Source organism: Emydura macquarii, unplaced genomic scaffold (assembly GCF_026122565.2).
Source record: "Emydura macquarii macquarii isolate MOO-44397 ecotype Brisbane River unplaced genomic scaffold, CSIRO-AGI_Emac_v2 contig_18, whole genome shotgun sequence".
Classification (NCBI taxonomy): domain Eukaryota; kingdom Metazoa; phylum Chordata; order Testudines; family Chelidae; genus Emydura; species Emydura macquarii.
In genome coordinates this window covers 3,894,329-3,912,608 of record NW_027130155.1, presented here as the reverse complement: position 1 = coordinate 3,912,608, position 18,280 = coordinate 3,894,329, and the positions used below count along the sequence as shown (strand labels likewise).

Below are 18,280 nucleotides of genomic sequence, written 5' to 3'. Positions count from 1 at the left end.
GAAAGCTATCAACTTATATAATGTTTCCATGGTGCTGTGTGTATGGGAGACTGCACTATGTTTATTTTCAGTTTGGATGCCTAAAGGTAGGCATCTAAATCCATATTGTTAGTATCCTGATTATCAGAGAAGTTGGAAAGTTTTCTCTGAAGTTCAGCCTTTTTTTCCTATTTGTTGCAGACAGGTAAAGGGATCCCCTGATTACCAAACACCACGCTGAGAAAACAGTTTCTTAACTATTTACAAGTTTATTTGGGGCAAAGGGGATGTGGGGTTTTACAAGGGAAAAAAGGAACAATACATATAACAGAACTATCTACTTTCCTTAACAGGAGGATTTAAGCAGATTAGAAGGAGAACAAGACACAGAGTACACTAGATAACGATTACATGAGTTTCAAAAGTATAATCAAATTAATGTTACTAATACCTGAAAACTATAACAAGAATACTATTTAAAATCTTACCACCACGAGGAACAAGGTCATGACGCTGACCAATGGGGGACACGAGAAAAGCTCGGGTTCAAAACTCGGACCGGTTATATTCGACTCGACTCTCGCCCAGCAGAGGACTCGGGGGCGGGAAGAGGTAGCAGCTCCAGGGGATCAGTCTGGCGGGCCGACAGCTCTTCTGTCAGGCCCGCCGAAATGCAGCAGTTACTATGCACTCGGGCTATGCTTGGTACATGAGTGGTGTGCGATATTCGTAACAGCCGATGGCTGCCCCTGTTCGTGAGTGGTGTGCAGTATTCGTAACAGCCGATGGCTGCCCCTGGGCTTTTTGCAACATCCCATTGTTTGCCATTTCAGACGTGCTATCTTAGGTGTGTCAGTAAAGGTCCCGATAAGGTCAGGTCTCAGGTCTACTGTAATTGCCGAGCGGGAGGGGGTGAGCGGGGGCGAGTGCCGGTCACTAGATATTATACTGTTGCCACACTATTATGAGCCCTTGAGTAACAAAATTGCTGCTATGATACACACAACTGATTTAGCACCTGCTGTTTCCGAAGATTCTTCTTTGCTTGTTGTTCTTCCAACTGAATACATGACAGAATTTTCTGAAAGATCATGCTGCTGTGTGTGCCTGATAAGGTATCAGGAAGCCATAAGACCTTGATTCGAGGCCTCTAGTGTTGTTGTAGGAATGAAATGCCTGGTACTGATCATTTAGTTTAACTCAGCGTTGCTCTGTAACCTATCTGTCATTCTGTGAATAGGATTTCTGCTGTGGCCATATATTGCTTCTGAGTCCTTTGCACTTAGATGATGTAAAGCTTTTATAAGACCCAGGTGATGACTTCTGTGGTATTGACTGACTCAGGGTAGCCGAAAGATATATGTCTTGTTGAAGTTTCAAATGAATGGAGGATAGGGCATATCAGCTCTGTTATGTTCTAGAATGAGGTACTATTTAGTATTTTCTGAGCAGTTTTCTTCAGGCACAGTCCCTCTCGGTTCAGTGGGAAACTGCAGCATGTGCAGAGTACATTTCCTTCCTGTAGCAACATCCTGGAGCTATTACTTTAGAGGCTTGAATTTTCTGTCAATTGTAAAGAATGTTCAGTCTTAGGCTGGAGGATCACTAAAATTGCCAGCAGTACTTTTTGCTGCAAAACCATTCTGCACTCTATTCCTCTCATTCACCTTCCAGTAACCTAGGGCTTGTCTACACTTACCTCAGAGATTCGGTGGCAGTCGACCGGAGTTACCCAAACTACGCAAAAAACTTGCGTAACTCCCGTCGACTTCTGTGCTTCTGTTCTGTGCTCCGTCCTCAATGCACTGCGCCGCCGGGAACCGCGTTCCCGTCGACACAGCGCTACGCCACTTGAGGAGGTGGTTTTAATATGTCGATTTCTGGATCGACTGAGCGGGTCTTCACTGACCGCTCAGTCAATCCAGATAAGTTGATCTGACGGTGGCGAATTTGCCGCCATCAGTGAAGACATAGCCCCAGTTACAAAATGTGCAAAACAGGCCACATGTTCAAACCATCCGCCTCTAAATGTTTTTAAAATGTTAGTGTATTGTCAGTCAGTATGTTCAGTACCATCACTCTTCCTCACTCCCTTGGAGTTCAGAACAGACTGAAGGACTGAACTCTTTCAGAAAGTTGTAGGTATCGATAGCCTGTGCTGAGTTCACTGATACCTTGTTCTTGGTAGATGAAACCAAAGTTAAATAAAGGAGAAAACACATCTGTGGTTTAATGCAAAGCTCCCCTGTCTCTTAGTGTGGGCCAATCCTTTATTCTATGTAGAGCCTAGATACACTGACGTGGCATAGCATTTTTTTTTTTTTTTGTGGGCAAAAGGATTACTGATGTAGGCTCCAGAGTGGCAGTGGAGGTGCTCTACAACCACTTGTCCAGACTCATTACTGTACCAGCACCGCTCTGGCTCCAGCTCATTGTATGACCTCAGGCAAGTTACTTTGCCCCTCTGTGCCCAAGTTTCCCCATCTATAAAACTGGAAGAATGAAACTTGCTCGCCTTTTGTAAAGCATGTTGAGATGTAGGCTGAAAAGCATGAGATAAGTGCCAAATACAATGGCTGCATAAATGCAGTATTGTAGTATCACCCTGCATATTTGTCTGCTCTGAAATCAGCATATCCAGGATTGAAAACAGAAAGGCCATTGCACTCACTGAAGTAATTCTTTCCTGAGCTTACTAATAAAAAAGAATGAGAGTTGAGATAGCAACGTTGTCAGTCAATTGCTGTTGAAGAGAAGACGGGGGGAGGGTTGTTGAGTAATCTTATTGCAATTATTATTATTTTGAAAGTTGTACCTTTTCCAGGAAAGGCAGAGATGGTGCACAGTGCTGCTGTCATTGTCAGCAGACACCATGGAAGAAGTCCTGAAAGACATCAGAACAGTGATGTTACTACCGGCTTCTGGAATGTCTTGTTCATCTGCAGTGCCAGTGAAAATTACATATCATCCACAAAATGAGCTGCAGCATTTACATGAGCATCCCAGATCAGTTGCTCGAGACTGTGTGCTCCCTTCACCACAGGCTTGAGCATGGTGCCTCTGCAGCACTTGCAAGCGCCAGGGATTTTAGTTCATTCGGTGTAATCAGTTTTCCCAATCCTGTTGTCTGTGACTGAATCATTTGAGTGGGTGTTCTGCCTACGTTTTAATGATATGATAACCGGATTGGCTAGGCACCAGTTTATGCTGTATTATGTCTGTATAAGTGCTAACCCTCACAGAGACCTTATGTGCAGGAGAAATAATTAAAACTGGTTGATGCAGAAGGTGAAAGGGAACGACCACAATCCAGAAGTTATGCTCGTTCACCTTGCCCTCTGCTTAATGCAGAGAAGCAATTATGTCTGACTCACATTTCTGCTGGGGCTGTGTAAAACCTTTTAGGTGCTGACCTGCTGGAGCCGTTAAAAGAATTTCTTGTGCCAGAGTAGTTTGAGAGCTACATGCTTGCTCCTTGCTGGAGCTCTGAGGGCTCTCAGGGACAGTGGGAGAAATCCTCCGGGCTAGAGCTTGGTCTCGCTCCCTTTCTTTAACTAACTTGTTTGTTTGTTTAGCTCAGGGGAAGAAACTTGAAAAGTGTGTTTCCTTGGAGAAACTTGGAAGACTTATTTTCTGTATGATCAATCTTAAAAATTAACTGTCAATTTACCATCCAAAGCAAAGCAAGATATGTACTAAGAAATGGAAGCAGAAGAAGGTACCAGAAAAGGACAGATCAGACCACTGCAACCTTTTTTAGGAGGCCTAACATGGTCACAGTTTGGTCTTCCCACAAGTCTTCTCAAACTGGAGGCACATCAGTTGTGAGAGATCTTCTGAACTGACGCCTGTGGAGGCACTGGAGCAGATGGCAGTGAAACTGTTCCAAATCGGAGGCTTTCACATATCAATTTTAACTGGAGACAACTTTGGAGAAAATTGAAAAGTCTCTCCTAGCCATGAGTGCCTAATGAGATGGAACAAGAACTTTTCCACCCAGGTGGCTAAAGAAAACACTGTTTGGCAGTGTAAATATGAGACCTTGTAGAAAATAAAAAATTCAGCACAGTTGGGATTCCAGAAGGAAACTGAGATGGCAGTTGGGATTCAGGATATGATTGAATTACTTCCTGAGCCTAAACTCATTCATCAGTAAAAATGGATAACATCTATCAAGGGGAACAAATATTTAGTAATGGGCTCTTCGCTCTAGCAGAGAAAGGTATAACATGATCCAATAGTTGGAAGTTAAAACTAGACAAATTCAGACTGGAAATAAGGTGTACATTTTTAACAGAGTAATTCACCTTTGGAACTATTTACCAAGAGTCATGGTGGATCTGCCATCACTGACAATTTTTAAATCAAGATTGGATGTTTTTCTAAAAGATCTGCTCTAGGAATTATTATGAGGAAGTTCTATAGCCTGTGTTATACAGATGGTCAGACTAGATGATCACAGTGGTCCCTTCTGGCCTTAGAATCCATGAATCATGTACCCATTAAGCATTCTAGCCTTGTAAAGGTTAATACTTAAGGGAAATCCCCAAATTTAACTGGAGGACAACTACTGTTTATCTTCTTATGAATGAAACCTACATTCAGCTCCTGGGATTTTCCCTATTGTTCTATTCTTTGTCTAAATGAACCGGTTTAACTGTGCATTCTGGTATTTCCTGAGTGGTCAAATTTCGTAAACATTTTATAATGTTACTGATAATTATAATATCGTTTGCTTTTTGGGGATGATGACATCTGTATAGTGTGTACACATAAACAACACACAAGAAACTATGTTTAAAAAATGTTATGGTTGCAAAATAAGCAGTTGCAAGTTAGGAAATGCCAGAATTAAGGTTACCTGAGATTTTTCAAAGGCTTGTAAATTGGATAAATTTGGGCAAATTTTCACAAGGGTGCCAAAAGGAACATCCCTGACACCAGAGAGACCCTCTGCAAAATGTCAAGTCCACAGTCAAAGCATGGAGGTGCTAGAATTCAACAAAACAATTGTAAAATAAATTATTTTTAACATGAGCAAAGCAATGTGGTTTTTGCTATCCTTGTTTTCAGGAACAGCTGATCTATTTTTGTTCAAACTTTCAGAAAAATTCAAGCTCGAGGCAGACGTAGCATGGAAAATTTCAGCACAAATGATTATATTTTGACAAAGTTATCAGCAATTGAAAACAGGGACAGATTGGGGAGGTGCTGGGCAACTGTAACAATAACCAGCTCCACTGATGAGATATAATTTTTGTTCATGAATCTGAATTTATATGGCCAGAGTGATGTTTCTTCATCTTCCCCTCACTGAAAACTTAGTTGTATGCGTCAAATTCCACTCTTCTGTAATTTCAAATGAATCTACATGCAGGTAAATCCAACGGAGTCACATGAATGATGAGCATAGCCCATAAATCTTCTAATTTTCACTATCTGTGTGGTTTCTGGGTTTGTTTCCCCTCCTTCCCCTTTTCTAATTTCTTCCTACCAAGAGATAAATTCTGCTTTCTGAAAACTTGGTTAAAAATGTTTATAAATTAAAAGTCTTTCTACTTAGTGAACGTAAATCTAGTACAGCAAAGACAAGAAAACAAAACACCCCTTTGCCATGCAATCTATCAATGTGTGGGATCAGGAAGGGATCCAAGAATGTCTGAGCCAACTATAAGTTGTGGCCAAATAATAAGGTAATGTTTCCAGCCTTTAAATACCGTATTTGCTTCCAAATACCCAAATTCTTCCCCAAGCATACAGCCTAATAAAGTCACGCTGTGTGCTGCAGAATTCTCAAAGACTGGAGGGTAGAAGCTGCAAGAGTAGCAACAGCAGAGCATCAGGACTGGAGTAGCCTCTGCCACTTGTACCTACACCAGCAGACCAGCTGTGTGATGGATTTATCACCTGGCTCAGTCCAACCTCAAATCTTTAATGTACAGGGAACCCTCAGGACTCTGAGATTCTTTTCAAGACCTATAACTTGGCCAAATTTGGGCAAATTTTCACAGGAATGTGGCTTTATGGCATGGAAGGGACAAGTACCTCTTGTTTCAAGCACTCCATAGTCTCACCCCCCTCTTCTGTAGAGTAGAATGGCTATGACTAGAGCTCGGCAAAATGTTTCAAACAAAACTTTTTTGGATGCAGATTTGAGTCAACCAAAATATTTTATGAATTCATGGCATTGTTTCAGTCCAAAAAACAAACAAACATTCAGAAAAATATTGAAACATTTTGTTTTGACTTTTTTTTCATGAAACATTGAAATTTGTCAATTTGGAATGACCTTTCATTTAGAAATTTACTTTAATTTTATTTTAAAGATAATTGAAAAGTTTTAAAAAAGCTCTAAAACTAAATTAAATGAGAGGACAGACAGCGAGATCTAGCAAAAGTAAAAAAAAAAAAAATACTTTGTTCAGGTCGAACAAAACATTTTGTTTCACCTGAAATGAAATTTGTTTCTAATTTTTAGTTCACCAAAAATTTCAAAAAATTTTCAGATCAACCTAAAATTAATTTTCTTTTTGGATTCTCTGGCATGGCCAGTGAACAGAAAAATCAGTAATTCTAGTTGTGACCATAGTCATTTGTCATGTTTTTATTGCCTATGTGTGGTGTGGAAAATGTTATGACCATGTTAAAGAATCATGCTTCAATTTAGGTAGATACAAAAATGATTCCAAGGATGGTTTGACCAGGGCTTTAACCTCATCATAAAACACAGTTAAGAGACAGTCTGCTTTTGAAATTGGAACCATGTTTGGAACCAGTTTAAGGAATAACAGGGTTATAAGTAGGCTGCCTGATTTGGTTTAATCTGTAATATAAACAAGTCCTTAGTTGCTGTCTGCACTGTTGCTGCCACCCGTGGAGCTGCATCAGTGGTGAATTATTCAGTTTTTTCCCTGGTATACATAAGGCCCTCTGCAGTTTTCTCCTAATGATATTTTTTAAAAGCCAAGTTAAAATGAATTCCAAGAATAAGTGCTTCAATTTGTAAAAAGTTTTGAGTGGCTTTTTTTCCCTTGGTCAAGCGTTTTGTGGGTCAGACTGAATGATGGGGTCACAACACATGACCATGTGGTCTTTTCTGGCCCTACTGTCACTGAATCTTTTATGTTGAGCATAATGTGCTTACATCTGGGGAAGATTGCAAGGCTTGGGGAGACCAGTCAACACATAAAGCTTGAAATGACAGAATTTTTGTTTGAGAAAAATGTTTGTCTTTTTTATGTATTTATTTTTGTTTCATTATAAAACTCAATTAATAGATAGCTATTCTATAGAATAGGGGCTGGGAAATCAGATAGTTTAATTGTTTTAAGTAAGATGATAGACATAGATGGAACAACAAAAGTCCCCAAAATATTGCTTTTCCTGTTGCTCTCTAACTTAAAATCTAAAGTTGTGAAACTTTTTTTATTTCAATTTATTAACTTTTGTTAACTAGCCTTTTAACTTCTAGCCTTTTAAGTAAGAGATGACACGGGTTCAACTCTTGAATAAGTTACTCAAGTGAAAATGAGTCTGTGTTGGGCATTCATGGTCAAATATTCAGTTGGTAGAGGCTGAAATTAAGGTGCAAAAATTTGTGTGTATCCACACATTGCATGCGAATTTACAAAATCTGCCTACACTAACCTCCACTGACTGAGTAATTGCTTATGCTGCCAGGTACCAGGAATTCTATCTGCCTGTGCAGTTACTTCCATGCACTGACGCAATTACTTTTCACAACAGTGAAAGTGCATGAATATGCATGTATTATTGTTGTTGTTTTAGCAGAGCTCAGTTTTTCACAGGCAGAAAATTTGGGAAGAGGCCCAGAAACAAAATAGCAGGCATTTTGCAAGTCAAGCCTGAAGTTTGTTGGTAAATCTTACCCCATGACAGCCTTAGCTAAACTTAGCTGTAGCTAGTGATACTAGCAGCTCACTTTTATGAGTATGGAAAAACAAAAGCATCAGTAAATTGCTAAGTTAAATAACCAAGCTATTAACAAAGGGCCTGTGATCCGAAAACTCCTCAATTCCAGCTGGCAAGGGGGTTACAAGAATATCCTGGTTTTGGTATATACATTCTCGTTCATCAAAAAATGTCATGTAAGGTATAAAAGGAAAGTCGATGTCACACTGGTTATGAATATCATTGTAAAATGTACATACCTGTCCTCTGTAAGGAGTTATGGATATACTGGAAATATGTTCTTATAGTTTGTATTAAGATGCTAATTTTCAGCACAGGTGAAACACTGGCTTCCTGGCAGACTAGAGATGTTTATCCATCTTATGTTGAAATGTCAGTTGAGTATTGTCTCATTCACAATCACCAGTGTGAACTAATTAAATGCAGATAAAGGACAGTGTGATTTAACAGGAAGAGAAGAACAGCAGGGGGAAAGGGCCTTATCTGGGGATGCATTTCAAAGATTTACTGGACTATAACTGGGGACAAGGAAAGGACCCTGTTATCATTTACCTAGGAAGTAAATAGTGTTCACATGAATGAAAATGGGATCACAACCAACCTTGGTTGCAAATGATGCAGAAGACTTTGAGTGAGATAAGACTGCTCCGGACTCTGTTAAGTTTCTCTCTAAAAAATGTGTATTGATTTTGTTTTATATGTAACCCTTCTATTTCCATGATCCTTACTCACTATCTCTTAAATCTTGATCTTTGATCACAATTGTATGACTGATTGTTTTCACTATCGATATATCTCTGTGCTGTGCTATTATACAACAAGCTGATCCTGAGTTGAATTAAACAAGCAGGTGTGCACACTGGTCACTTGGAGATGGCACATCTGGTGCTTCTGTAAGAGTTCAGTGGATAAGCGGCTGGACACTACAAGGGAAAACTTCAAAGGGGCTCGGGAACTGTGGTACACCTATTGTTAACCTGCAAGTCAAAATAAAGGCTGGCCTAACCCACAGCTGAGTGCTTTGGTGGCTAACAGACTGGAGGTGTCAGGGAGCTGGCACCCAGTTAAGTACAAGCAAGTCTCCCTCTCACTGGAGGCAGGAGGGGTAAGAAGGTTACTCCCAGTCCTGGATACCCCGAGAGCTGTCACAGGGTCACATTGTGCTATTAATATTTAAGTCAAACTCCCAAATGGAATAAAAAAATGAAGGCACAATGTTGGCCAAAGTTATATTGGAAACATGGGCTGAAAATTAACAGCCATGCTGCTATATTGTATGTGTATGAGACACGCACACTATATAGCGGGGGGGGTCCCCAAAATTTCACCTGTGAGGGCCACATCCCTCAATCTTCCTCCTATGATGAGCCGGAGCAGCTGGGCCCACGTCATGTGAGAGAGGGCGGGGGGAAAGAGCGGGGCCGGGAGGGGAGAGTGGCCACCGTGCGGCACTGCTTACAGCCGGGAGCAGCACACTGGGCCCATGTGGGAGAGGGGCGGGAGGGGAGATCAGCCGCCACGTGGCACTGCTTGGGGCCTGGAGTGGCGCAGCTCCAGCCAGGGCACCGCTAGGCCCACGTGGGGGGGGGTGGGGCCCGGAGGGGGAAGCGGCCAGTCAAAATGTGTAGGCCGGTTGGATGCGGCCCACAGGCCATAGATTAGGGACCCCTGCTATATAGTGTCTACATCTACCATGGAGGAAATGTTATTTAAAAACCTTGTATAGGTTTTTTTATTAAGAAGATTATAGTATAGAATGTTCAAATCCCAACTGAAGACATCTGGAGCTAGCCAAAAAGTAGGCATTGTGTAGTAGTTTGCTCATAAGAACAAGCCTGCCAAACTTAAACATACTAATTGAAAGGGAATGCCTTTCACATGGGTAACCCCTACCACGTGACTTTGGTTGCAAACATTTTACTACAGCTGCATGAATACTCCGTTTTGGAACCACTTAAACAAGTCTGCCTAGTCTCTAATTTCATACATAGGTTCACAAGAAAATAAATATCTTTTAAAATTAACTCTTGCTTATACAGCTTCTAGTCCCCGTGAAAAAAACAAAAATGACAAATGTGATGGTTGCTATTATGACGTTCCCCAAGGTACAATCTGGACTGTTGAACAGCGTATTCCCTCAGTTCTCCAGCCTGGGGTGCCTTTTACACTGCTTCACTATGAGAGCAACCATTCCTGGTCTGCTGACATACAGCCTCCAGCAAGTTAATTACTTCCAGTTACAGTGGAAGAGTGCTACAGCCAGCTACCCTCGAATTTCACTGCAGAACAACACGAGCAAATTCCCAGTTCCAACCTTTTGCCCAGAAATGTGAGTTTTCTACTGTCCAGAACCTCTCCGGACAATACAAACTCATATAAAGTCTATCATTTTATTAATAGAAAATTATATGCACAAATCCTGTTATTTCAAAACGGAATTTGCCAAACATTTCAATCTAAGCACACTGATTTAGACTGACTAATAAAACAAGTTTATTAACTATAGAAAGATAGATTTTAAGTGATTACAAGTAATGAAGCATACAAGTAAAAATTGGTTACAATGAAATAAAAGGTAAAGCCGAACTAATACTTAACTCAACAAGCTAAGTAAATTCAAAGCAAAAAGGTCTTTCTCCCCACATGTTCTTGCAGTCTTCAGCCAAGAATCTTTCAACCAGGATCCCTCCCCAGTCCAATGATGCTTCCTTTGTCCTTCAAGTGTTGTCGATACCATGAGTAGAGATGAAGGGAGAGATGATTTGGGGCATCTGTTCCCCATTCTTTATACTTTTTCTTTGAAAATCATCTCCAGCTAAGGTTCAGGAGACAGCAAATCGGTGGGGATGGGAACTTCCAGCTGTTTCTCGGCCAAAATATAGGTTTCTCTCTCTCACCCTTTTTCCTGCCAAAGAATGGCCACTTAACTAGGTGCTAGTCCATTGGATTTGTTGACACCTGGATGAGGTGTCAGTTTGCCTTTTGTCTCTGAGGAACTGGTTTGTGCCTGCTTTTCTAAAGTTGGAACATGTCTCATCAGTGTCAGAATCATAGAATCGTAGGACTGGAAGGAACCTCAGTAGGTCATTATCTAGACCATCCCTGACAGGTGTTTGTCTAACCTGCTCTTAAAAATCTCCAATATGCAGATTCCATAGCTTCCCTAGGCAATTTATTCCAGTGCTTAACTACTCTGCCAGTTAGAAAGTTTTTTCTAATGTGCAACCTAAACTGCCTTTGCTGCAATTTAAGCCCGTTTCTTCTTGTCCTATCCTCAGAGGTTAACAAAAACAATTTTTCATCCTCCTCCTTGTAACAACCTTTTATGTACTTGAAAACTGTTATGTTATCAGATATTCTTTTTTTTAAAATGGAGTTTCACCTATCTTGATTAGCTCATGTTTAATAAAAGACTTTATACAAGGATACAGTAAGATCTTGTATATAAAGTATTCAAAACTACTAAAACTTATTTTGTACACATAAAAGGTAATGTCATGCAACTAAATCAGTGTGTTTTTATATTTGTTATTAAGTTGTTTGGCAAGCACTGATCTAAAGATGTAAATATGTTTTCCCACAACTGACTCTTAATATTAACTCCTTGAAAGTGAATAAGGTTGGGCAATGTATAAAAAGTTTAGTCTGGGTGGAGTTAAAAATGTTAATCCACAGATTTCTGTGTTTCCTTTGCCAGCAGAAAAATTTGCTTCATCAGTTCTTTCCCTCCCCACCCCCCTTCAGCTGATAGCAGTCTTCTGTGTGCTTTGTCTGTTAGCCTCAGTATGAGGACTGTTTACTGAAATGTCATGTTTAATTGTAAAGGATAATGCTGCATGCATGGAAAGTGGAGACTAGAAAGTAGTTCCTTTGACCTGTATTATCTCAGCTGCCCATACCAGTTTAAGTTGCCGTCTGAAATATCTGCATTTTCTAGGCCTGGACCACTAATAAAAGACCAGTTTTTGCACACTGATAGATGCACATGTGCCTTTGATTCCGACTGACTGTGAAGGGAGCATATGTCACAACTAAACACAGAATACCTACTCACATTTATCAAAAGCCATGTCTACACTGCACAATGTAATTACTGAAGTAATTACTGCAGTTTTTCATATCCCCCTTACTCACCTCCCATCGGTGGTATGCATCCTCATCAGGAAAGCTTGCACTGACTTAAGAGGATTTACTGGGTCAGTGTAGCGGACAAGTTACATCTTACGTTTGCCTTACTGCTTTATGTTGACTTAACTTTGTAGTGTAGACATGCCCTCAGAGTGGAGTTCAGAAGATGCCAATATTCAGACTGGGGACAAGCTCCTGGGGTGCTAAAAGAGCAGGGGAAATCTGTAGCTGGTGTTTTAAAATACCATACAAATCTTCAATCTCCCACCATATTCTTAATGCAATTGGGTGAAATCCTGGATCTATTGAAGGCAACAGGAGTTTTGCCATTGACTGAAGGGGGCCAATATCTCACCCATGGGATTTAAGTTTTACCTCCATGCATTTACAAATACTCATAAAATTAGTTTCCTGGGTTTTGATGCAGTTTTAATGTCGCACTGTTGGAGTGTGATGGGGTAGTCATACCCTAAAGGGCAGTACTTCCTAATGGTCTGTCCACCCTGTCACCTGGCATGGTTCTTTAAGAATCGAAATGTCCAATTATAGATACAAGGACAGTGAAGATATTAAGAGAGAGGAAGCAGTCCCAGGAGTCAGAAGTGTTTGGGAGAAAATTCCATTACTGTTTCTTTAAGGGCCCAGGGCTAGGAGATTGGCAAAGAGGGCAGGGCAAGTCTCCCCTCTCACCCAACCAATTGGGGATGAGCTGGGAGGAGGAGACCAGCATAAAAGCTGCTTTCTCCCTCATAGCAAGATAGACACCAGCAAGAGAAGTCTGTTAAACCCTCTGAGAACTGAGGGCTGAATGGGAGCAGCTGAGGCAGAAGCTAGCTAAGGTCCTAGAATGGGCTGAATTGCAGCCTTCCAGGAGAACAGCTGGAGGCTCCTGGTAAGGGGAGGGACAATAATTTCTTAAGTTGCCCAGCTCTAGCAGTGTGGCTGGGGCTCTTGCCATAAGGAAAGAGACAGAGACTGAGAAATAACCTTGAGGGGGTCTGGGGACAGAGCTTAGGGGGCAGGCTTCAGGGGAATCCTGAAAGCCAGAAGCACCTTTTGTTTGTTTGGAACTTTTTGTTGTGGATCCTTTTGTATAAGGTTTGTAACAAACCAGCCCCAAAGAGGATATTATTGAGAGAAGTGTCAAGAAGGCCTGAAGTGGAGTTGTGGGCTTCCTGAGAAGGGAAACTGAAGGAGGGAATATCTGCAGTGCCATGCTAACTCAGCAGGAGGCATTACAGGGCAGTCATGTCCTATGACAACCGAGAGAGTAGTGCTAAAGCAGAACTGACAGTTATGCACAATAAAAAATAATTCCTTTCTAGTAATATCACTTATTTTTTAAAGATTTAGAAATATGATCTTAATATAGTTTGGTGGCAGCAGGGGGTAGGGGAACCAAAACTAGTTTTGCAAAAACGTTGAAGTTTCCTATTTCAAAATGTTTGAAACAGAACCACCTGAACTTGATTTTAAAAATGCTTTTCCCCAAATTACTTTTTTCCATAAATATTATTGAAATGATTGACAACTTTAGTTCATCAAAAGCTGTGGAGAGCGGTGGGTTTTTTGTTTTGTTTTAAAATCCTATTACTAATAACAGAAACAATCTGGAAATCCTGGTTGCTATTGAACAAAACACGTTAATAAATGTTTGATAATTTTACATCTTAAAAAAAAAAAAAGGCAATAAAAGCCACAAGACTTTTTTCTGTAGTGAACAGAAAAACACGCAAATGTCTCAATTTTTGTGTAAAACATATTTTCTGGGGAAAAAGACTGTTGAAATGAAAAGGTTTAGTTTGGAAATTTTTGACCAGCTCCAAATCTTACAAGTTATAGTACAAATCTCTCTCATCATTTAGCTGGCTACAAAATGATGTGCTGCCCTTAAAATGTAATGTGCTGCAATTGGCTGTGAATGATCTCGGAACTATCGCATGTCTAGCCCCAATGTCTGGGAATGCTCCAAAGGAGATGCTTTCAGTTCCACAGGGATTACTATTGATTATTATTATAATCTTTTTAGTTTTATATCTATAGCTACAGCAGTGTTCTAGTTGCTTTAAAAAGATGTAATGTAGAATGCAACACCCGCAATTGTCTTGCTTTTAGCCTCTTTATGGCTGGCTCTGGATGGCACTACAGAGAAAAGGGATGCTATTACCTGCATTCCTAGCAGTAGGGTAAATGCTGTCTTTGTGCAAACTGGTAAATGGGAGGAGGTGAAAATATGTGGCAAACCCAGCTCACACATCTATGTCCACAGAAGAGCCCTGGAAGCAGAACCAGTGCAGGTTTTCTGTGCATGGTGTGGGGTGGAGTTTGGATTTAAATAGCTATGTAGGAGGTGCACAACTTCTCTATGGAGTTTCTTGTGTAGCAATGCACAGAGTTAGGTGTCTAGGGGAGGCTGTCTTTCCATGTCCACAGGTGACAGAGTCTTTCCCCACCCTGGCCCATTGGAGCTATCCAGTACTCAGTGCAATAGCTGGGTTGGGAGCTATTCTTCGTTTTGACCCTATATTTGGAAAAAATGCCTGGAAAAAAGACGGGCTGAAAAACAACAACCCTGCACAGTTCCCGCTTTGGACAGGGGAGTTCCTCCCTGGCAGAATGCCTAGCCCAGGGTGTCTAGTGGAGCCAGGGAGCGGGGACTTTAGGCACAAGAAAACATGTTTTGGAAATTTCTTCCTTAAGTCTTTTGTTTCTCTGTCATTCTGTGGGTGGGTGTTTAGCTTCTGCTGGTGCAAAGGCAAATTCTAAGTCTTTCCAGTTTTGCTGCTTTTACCACTATTATCTTCTGTTTATAGCCATTCTTTGGGGAGAGAGAAAAAAAAGACGCTTCCTCGGTATCTCTTCCACAGAGAAAAAGTCAAGGCCACTTTGTACTAAACAAATGTTGTTGGGATGGGGGGAGGGTGACATTATTTACCTTTCTAAAGAATGTGGATATCTTCCCTTCCTCAGCAAAACCAAAAACTCTTTTGCATGAAGACTAGTACCCCCTTTCTCCTGAGCAGTTAGCTGTATTGTATGTTTTTCCAGTTAGGAGGAGAAATTGAGCATAGCTGGGTATACCTTTCATGTAATCTTGTTTATTTACAAAGAAGATACAAATTACTGTTCCCTGAATACAGGAGGAACCAAACAGGAGATAAGTTTCTTTGCTTACAACTCCAAGCCTCTTTTATAAATACCAGATCCAGAATCCTCCATTCTAGCTTCTCTGGGTCTTGTCCAGGCTGTTTTCTCCTTTTGTGTGCTCACACACATAGTATGTCTGCACTACAGGGACTTCAGCAGCATAGCTGTCTATGCTGTTGGAAGGGATTTTACTACAAGTATAGGAACACCATCTTCCTGGGTGATAGCTAAGTCAACAAAAGCATTCTTCCATCCACCTAGCTGTTTCTACACTGGGGGTTAGGTCGGCATAGTTTCCACCCCCCTGACCAACATAGTTATGTAACCTCAATTTTCAGTATAGACCAGACTGGCTGCACCACCCACCCTTCTATCAAACAATGCCCAGCAAATGCCTCTGCCCAAGTCACTCAACTTTCTGAGCAGCCTTGCATCTGCATCCATTTTGGGCAGAAACATGTGCTTGTGGTTTGGGGACTGCTGTTACTTCAGTCACTTCTATCATTAATCCTGAATGAAAGCCAGCAGTTTTGCCCAACCCTTAACAACAAAGTTCAATGCACCCTTAAACATGAGCATTGATAAATGTTTGTTTGCTGTTAAGTGTCTTTGACTGCTTGTTAGGTGACGGGAGGGAAAGAGAAATTACAATAACAATACATAAAATACATTAGAAGCTTCTAATTCTATGTATTGCTATTGTAATTTCTCTCTCCCTCCAAACAAGAAGACAAATGTTTCAATCTGTAGTATAATTTAAACTATTCCATACTTTCAATTTATTTTTCCACTCCTTTTTACATCAGAATTATTGTACACTTTTAGGGGAAATGGATTATACATGAGTCAGTGCGCGAGAAAGTACTCCCTTTCATTAGCTAGCAAAGGCTAAGCTGCTTTAACTGGATGGTTAATTTTTATTGGTTTGAGATTTATTAGATGGCTTTTATTAGTTACTGATAATTTGTTTAGAAGTAGCTTAGTAGAGTTAATGCTTGTTTCATTAATTGATTGGCTGGAAGCTTTACTGCTTGTTGCATTCCCATTGATTCGTACTATTTTTAATTTCAAGTGCTTCATTTGTAACCTCTTGGTTTGCTCCAAATCTTTGTATTATTATTGAAACTCTTCCAAACATTTTCCCTCTGAACAGGTCCAGTTTTATTAAGTGGAGATGTTTTCTGTTCTTCTCATTTAACATTCAAATTTTCTTTGGATTATGTTGCTGGACTAAGTGATTTGACATTATGGTGTTAATATCTTGGGACTGTGCCCCCTCCCAGATCATCACAGAAGGGAACTTTTGTGAAAGGATCTCCATATTTTTCTGAAGAAGTGAATGGCCACAACTTCTGTTGCACCTTCCTCTCCCCACATTCCTGGACCAAAGGAGATCTGAACTCTCCTGTAGGGTCTGAAGGAGGGGCTAGAGACAGGAGTGGGTAAGTTAGGGGTGAGAACTACTAGGATGATCAGGAAAATGGAAGGCCTATTTTATGAGAGGACACTGGAATAGCTTGGTTTGTTTAGTCTAGCAAAAAGAAGACTGAGAGGGGATACGTTTGCTGTCTATAAATACATTCAGAGAATAAATATCAAGGAAGGCGAAGAGATATTTAAGCTAAAGGACAATGCTGGCACAAGAACAAATGAACATAAATTGACCAAGAACAAATTCAGGCTGGAAATTAGAAGGTTTCTAACCATCGGATGGATGAGATTCTGGAACAACCTCCCAATCAGAGTTGTGTGGGGAGGGGGGACAAACAACTTAATTAGTTTTGAGACAGATCGACATATTTATGAGTATGAATGTATGATGGGGTTGCTTGTGATGGTAGGGGCTATGGCTTTCTTCTTATGTGAGTAAAGAAGCTTTCTGAGTTGACCTAAAGTTCATAGGGTTCTTTGTTATTCCTTCTCTATTTTGGAGCTGTTGTCAAGAAGTCTTATGACAACACTTTGAGTCCGTTTAATTAATGCTAGACAACAAAAAAATTAGGAAAGTCAAAGTAATATTTCCAGGCACACTTAAAAAAATCTGTTATCCATAGTTACTGCAGTGATTATTTCAAGTAACAATGGTGTGTGCCACTCCAAATAAGAGGTCATCTTTCCTATTTTGCTTGTCTCTAGTGGAGCTTCAATTACAACTGTGATGCTCTGCATAGGACACCTGGAATCGTAAGCCACTGTGTTACACCTCTGCCTCAACAAGAAAACTTTCCTGGAGCTTTAAACCACATGCTAGCTCCCTGCCCCTGGGGTCTGTCCATCTCACCAGCCAACTCCTTGGGACTCTGGCAGGCTTAGCTTTGCCTACTAGATAACACTCAGTGAACCCAAGTTCCCCAGAGACGTCTTTCTGCAGTGTCGTCTCTTTCACTGGACACTCACAGAAATTAAGTTTGGTGCCTCCAAAGATTCAATGCACACACCGGTCTGTTTGGAGGCTAGATGAACCATCAACATTTACATAAGAATAAAAACTAATTCCACCATATGGCATCCGTGATATAAAATTTCTCAGATTTTTTCTTCGAGTGCTTGTTCAAGTCCATTCCATGTCAGGTGTGTGTGTGCCATATGCACCCATGCCAGAGATTTTTCCTTCAGTGATATCCGTAGGGCCAGCTCTCACGCCCTCTGCAGTGGTGTGCATATGGGCCAGTATAAGGGGTGCTCCGGCTCCCACTCCCTCTCAGTTCCTTCTTGCCGGAAGTGTAAGAGAGAGGAAGGAGGGTGAGTCATGGAATAGACATGAGCAACACATCTCGAAGAACAACAGTTATGGAAAGTTAGTAACCGATTTTTTTCTTTGAGTGCTTGCTCGTGTCCATTCCATGTCAGGTGACTCACAAGCAGTGCCTCTGGAGGTGGGCCAGGAGCTCTGCCAAAGCCTGCATCATTCTGGGCCAGTTGCATGATGGCGCAGTGGGGCATGAAGGTGTGAACAGAAGACCACGTCATGGCCCTGCAAATATCCTGTGTTGGAACGAGCCAAGAAAGCCTCTGATGAAGCTTTTGTTCTTGTTTTGTGCTTTTGTTCAATGGGCTGTCAGAGTGGCAGGAGGCATGAACTTTGCCTGCTCAT

General features: G+C 41.0%; 1 long non-coding RNA gene across 1 annotated transcript; it reads left to right on the top strand.

Annotated features, from left to right (window-relative positions):
* The first annotated feature begins 16,460 nt into the window (after window positions 1-16,460).
* Window positions 16,461-17,597, top strand: LOC137146440 (uncharacterized). Its single transcript, XR_010917954.1, has 2 exons — window positions 16,461-16,628; window positions 17,323-17,597. It is a non-coding gene; the product is annotated as an uncharacterized lncRNA (long non-coding RNA).
* Window positions 17,598-18,280: the final 683 nt, after the last annotated feature.